Source organism: Elephantulus edwardii, unplaced genomic scaffold, assembly GCF_000299155.1.
Source record: "Elephantulus edwardii isolate Elephantulus edwardi_28Jun2011 unplaced genomic scaffold, EleEdw1.0 scaffold00110, whole genome shotgun sequence".
Taxonomy (NCBI): domain Eukaryota; kingdom Metazoa; phylum Chordata; class Mammalia; order Macroscelidea; family Macroscelididae; genus Elephantulus; species Elephantulus edwardii.
Window position 1 is genome coordinate 10,624,695 of NW_006399860.1, and position 5,588 is coordinate 10,630,282.

The window sequence follows — 5,588 nt, forward strand, 5'->3', positions numbered from 1 at the left end:
CAAACTAAAGCTGTGAACAATCTCAATCTCTTCACCATCCATCCTGATGCTGCCAATTGGTCCGGTGGTGAGAATCTTTGTCTTCTTGACATTGAACCTCAATCCATATTGGAGGCTACAGTCCTTGAACCTCTGAAGCAAGCATTTTAGGTCTTCCTCAGTTTCAGCAAGCAGGGTTGTGTCATCTGCATAACCCAGATTGTTAATAGATCTTCCACTGATCCTGATGCCACACTTCTCCTCATAGAGCACAGCCTCTCAGATAATCTGTTCTGCATTCATGTTGAAAAGGTATGGAGATTGGACGAATCCCTGGCGTATGCCCTTCCCAATTTTGAACCATGCAGTGTTTCCTTGCTCTGTTCTGACTGCCTTCTTGTCAAAGTATAGGCTTTGTATTAGAACGATCAGTTGTTCTGGGATTCCCATTCTTCTCAGAGTCAGCTATAGTTTGTTATGATCCACACGGTCAAACGCCTTTGCATAATCAATGAAACACAGATAGACATTCCTCTGGTATTCCCTGCTTTCAGCTAAGATCCATCTAACATCAGCCACAATATCCCTAGTACCACGACCCCTTCTAAACCCAGCCTAGACTTCCGGCAGTTCTCTCCTGATGTGCTGTTCCAGTCGTTTCTGGATAATCTCCAGTAGTATCTCGCTTGCATGTGAAATCAATGAGATTGTTCTATAGTTTTCACACTCTATTGGGTCACCTTTCCTTGGGATGGGACCAAATATGGATCTCTTCCAGTCAGTTGGCCAAGTGGTTGCTCTCCAGAGTTCTTGGCACAACTTGGTGAGCATGTCCAGGGCAGAATCTAGTATGGGGAATAGATAACCATAAATGTCAGCAAGAAAACACACCTGGTCATGGGCTGGGGTGGTGTAACAAGGCTGAAGCCTTAGGAACAAATATTATTCATGAGGATGGCTTACTGTATTTAATTCAAACTATGCCATTCAAGAAGCCCAACTATGAAACAGAAGTTGAAATTGAGCTAAAGAAAGAAAGTGCAGATTGGATTAAAAACCACAAAAATTTATCAAAGAGGGAAAAAAACAAAAAAAATCCTCTTAGTACACTCCAATGAGAAAGCTTGTTAAAGTCAGTAAAAAAGGAAACCAGTGTGGTTCGGAAGGACTTGGACTTTGAGGAGCAAGTGACTGAGGAGACAGATATTGACAATGAGACTAGGAATTTGGCTGATGACACTCAGTAAGTGGAAAATTTGCTCTAGATTGATAAATATAAACCAACCTATTTCAAGATCGTAATTGGACATCAAGACAGCCAGAGCTCTGCCAACAAACTCATATGCTGCCTTTGAAATTGGCACAAGAGTCCATCTGAAGATAAACACACATGCAGCCAAGGTTGGCAAATTTGTCGGCAGAGATGGCGGCTCTAGTTTTAAAGCAGCATTGTCCATGGAACATGAATGAATGAAAACCCAAATCTCTGTAAATGTTCATTAAATTTAATAACATAAAATTTAAAAAAACAGTAGCATTGTCTTTAGAGCCTCCTGCTGTTGGCAAAATAACTACAGCTTCCTTGGTTTTCCAGGAATTGGTATACAGCTATGTGGAACTGAATGCAAGTGACACTCAGCATAAGAACAGTTTGAAGGAGATTAATAAATAATACAAGTTCCAAATGCTTTTATTCAAGTGGCACAGTCCTTTCCTTGAGCACTAGACATATCCTCATCGTGGATGAGGTCAATGACATTGCTGGGAATGAAGACTGCAAAGGAATTCAGGAGTTAATTGGCCTAATAAGACAAAAACCCCCCATTATTTGTACGTGTAATGACAGAAATCATCCCAAAATTCATTCTTTGGTTCGTTATTGTTTTGATCTTTATTCTCAAAGACCTTCAGTTCAACAGATTTAGGGTGTTATGATGGCCATTGTGTTTAAAGAAACCTTAAAGATTCTCATTCCAGTGATGAACAAAATCATTTTGGGAGCCAATCAATATATCAGACAGGTTTTACACAATATGGCTACATGGTTTGCACAGAACAAAGCATTAACCTATTACTAGGCCAAGATGAATTACAATAGGATATCAAACTAGGCCCATTCTGTTACCCATAAAGTATTTGTAGCTGGAGAAGAGACTATTCATATGTGGACAAATTCAATTGTGGACAAATTTGATCTATTTCCCCCATTATTATTCAATAGCATCTCTCTTTGTCCAGAACTATGTACATATGAAGCCTGTGACCATGTGGGTGGGGAATTATATGGAGAAGCACTTGATTCTGTTGAGCAGAGCAGCAGATAGCATAGGTGATGGTGACCTGATGGATAGTTAGATCCGGAGTAAACAAAACTGGAGCCTTTTATGCACAGAGGCCATTCATGGCTGGTGTTCTTCCTGGAGAGTTAATGAGGATGTACATGACTCGGTTTTTCCATCTTTCTAAGGTGATTGGGAAAGCACTCATTGACAGGCAGACATGATCATGTTGTTCAGGATCTGGACTTGCATATAAGTCTCAGAATGTACTCCAGTAAAAGGATTTATTAACCTGTATTATCTGTCCCAAATAAAGGATGCACTTGTCCAACCACTGATATCATGAGGGGTAAAAGGTATGCAAGCTGTTGTTGAACTAATAGATCCTTATTATTTAATGAAAGAAGACTTTGATAATGTCATGAAATTTAGCAGCTAGATTAGCAAATCTAGCCTTTTCCAAACTAGAACCCAAGGTCAAGCAGCCTTCACTACAGCTCACAATGAAGCTTACAGAAAGCCCACCTGACTCCATATTCACTTGAAGCAATAAAGACATCTAGATGCAGCACCGGTCCAGTCCTCAAGTCTGAATACAGTGAAGAGTTAATTAGAGACAATTTATCAGTCTGATGAGAAAGACCAAGATGCTTTGGATAGTGATATGATATTCCACAAAAAGACAAAATGCTCAAAGTCTTCAAAATCTGAAGAGCTCTGGTGGCCTAGAGGCAAGAAGTTGTGCTGCAATCCTAAAGGCACACAGCTTGAGGCCACCAGTCAGTCTGTGGGAGAAGGATGGACAATCTACTCCCATTGGATAAACTGCCTCAGAAAATCCACCAGAGGGTCAGCTATGGGTCAGTTCAGACTATATGGTACACAACAACAACAGCAACAGCAACAACATCAGTCTGATGCAAAAAACCAAGATGCTTTGGATACTGAAACAATATGATCAAGAAAAAAGATAAAATCTTAAAAGCCTTCAAAATATGAAAAAGATAAGGAGCCAAAAAAACAAAAAGGAACATATTAAAAATAGTAACCTGGTCTCGAGAAAACCTTACATTTCCTCAGATGAACCAGGTCTCAGCAGTAATGGGATGAGCTGTGGTCCAATTATACAAAAATGGTAACCCATAGGCCAGTGTACACCTCTTACAGGGACTTATAGTACCCATTGTCAATTTAATCAGATTGCTGGACTTCCAAATTACTGCATATAACTAAAATGGAAATGAAAAGTAGGCTTTGAACTTGGATTTTAGTTAAACTATAAAGCAATTTATAACAGTGGTAGAATTTTATAAATAAATCATAATACAAACCAAAAAAGGGAATATATTTATAATACAGGAAAACAATAATGAGCCAAGTCACTAGTATTCTGAATTCATAGCAAAGATTACCAAGTATAAACGTTCCTGTCAAAATACTATCTATTTTTTACAAATACATAGTGCTAAGGAGTTGCACTGTCAGTTTAAAGGCAAGTGGTTGATAATCCACCAGCTAGCTGCTCCACAGAAAAAAGATGGAAAATTCTCTCCCTTGTTATTTAGTCTCTGAAAAATTGCTGCTGGATCAGCTATGAGTTAGTTCCAATTAAATGGCATTAGATAACACCACCACTACCACCACCACTCACACACAAATTATTTCCAAAATCATCTTTAAAATCTTTCATAACTTTTCTTTTGTGGTGGTGGTGGTGGTGGTGGTTGTCATCATATGCCATTGAGTCGCCTGTGACTCATAGCAACCTATGTACAACATCCCTAAACCCTGCTCTATCCTGTGCCAATCTTATCCTCTCTGACACACCAACTCCCACTGTCCCAGTCACTGAATCAGTCCATCGCTTCGAGCATCTTCCTCTGTTGCACTGTCTCTCCACCTTCCCAAGAATGATGTCCCTCTCCAAGGACTGGTCCTGCCTTGCACTATGTTCAAAAGATGTCAGACAAAACTTCCAAATCCTTGCTTCTAAGGAGCAACTTGGTCTCACCCTGTCTAGTATGAACTTGTTTGTTCTCCTAGCAGTCCATGGTCTATTAGTACTCTTCTCCAGTACCACAGCTCAAAGGCATCAATTCTTCCAGCTTTCTGACACATAGCAAGTAATAGCAAAGACTATAGACTGGATAAGGTCCACCTTAATCTCCAGACTGACATTGTTGCTCTACTGTGCTTGTCTGCTAAAAGAAAGACAAAGAAAAAGAAAAAAAAATAACCCCAAAACAGAAAGCAAATTACAATTTTATTTATAAGGGAGGCTCTGTTCACAAACTCTGCCTGACTTCTGAACCAAGACATTCTTTAATATTTCACTTTTGACTATCAGTCAACTCCTTGGGTATTCAGTTTACCAAGTTGTTCTTTATCTTGACAGAATCCTGTTTTTATGTTCTCATTCTTGTGTGTTTTTAAATGACAAATTCCAAGGTCTATTTTAAAGTATAGCAACCACATTAAAGACATATTAACAAGTGCAAAATTATTTATAAAACAGTTCTCCAAAATTACTATAAATATTTTCATTATTTAATTCTTCTAAGTAAAATTTTTCATTTGCAGTATCAATCCTGGAAGAATATTTTAACTGTAATGTAAGTTAACTAATGACACTGATTATTGTTAACCAAAAAGAACAAAACGTTCAGAGCTTTTAAACAAAATTTGGAAGTTCTTAATTGTGTGATTTATTACTAAATCACATGTATGTATAAATTGGAAAAATCACATAAAATCTCTAAAAAAATGTATAAATTACAGTTAATTAATAGAAAGAATTCTTTTCTGAAATTTTGTTATACTTTAATAGGAATTTAAGGCTAGACTTTGATTCCCCATTTATTAAACTTTCTAACTTCCAGGATTGTATACCTATATTATATTCAAATTGTGAAAGTATAAAAATTCCAGCAACAAATTTAATATGCCAATTTAAAGCTGCACTGCAATCTGGAAGGGATGCGGTTCAAATCCTCCGGCTGTTCTAAGGGAGAAGTATGGGAAATCTGCTCCTGTGTGATTAACTGCTGCTGAAAACCCATAAGGTCACCTATGTGTTGGTTCTGACTCAAAGGTACACAACAACAACAACACCTTTATCTAAATTTACAATCCTCAAATTAATGCTGCATTAAGCAGATTGATAAACAGTCTCAGATTATTTTAAGTAGAAATATTAATCCTGATTTTATTCAACACAATATAGAGTAGTGCTGCATTAATAGGTTTAAAGATAAATACATTTGTATTATGATAATATTTATTCTCAATTTGAACAGTGTGGCAGTGTATTTATGTAAAGGCCTCTAACGT

General features: G+C 37.6%; 1 pseudogene; it reads left to right on the forward strand.

Moving 5' to 3' along the window:
* The window catches only part of LOC102867182, an 85,352-nt pseudogene extending 82,055 nt beyond the window's left edge, over positions 1-3,297 (forward strand).
* The last annotated feature ends 2,291 nt before the right edge of the window (positions 3,298-5,588 follow it).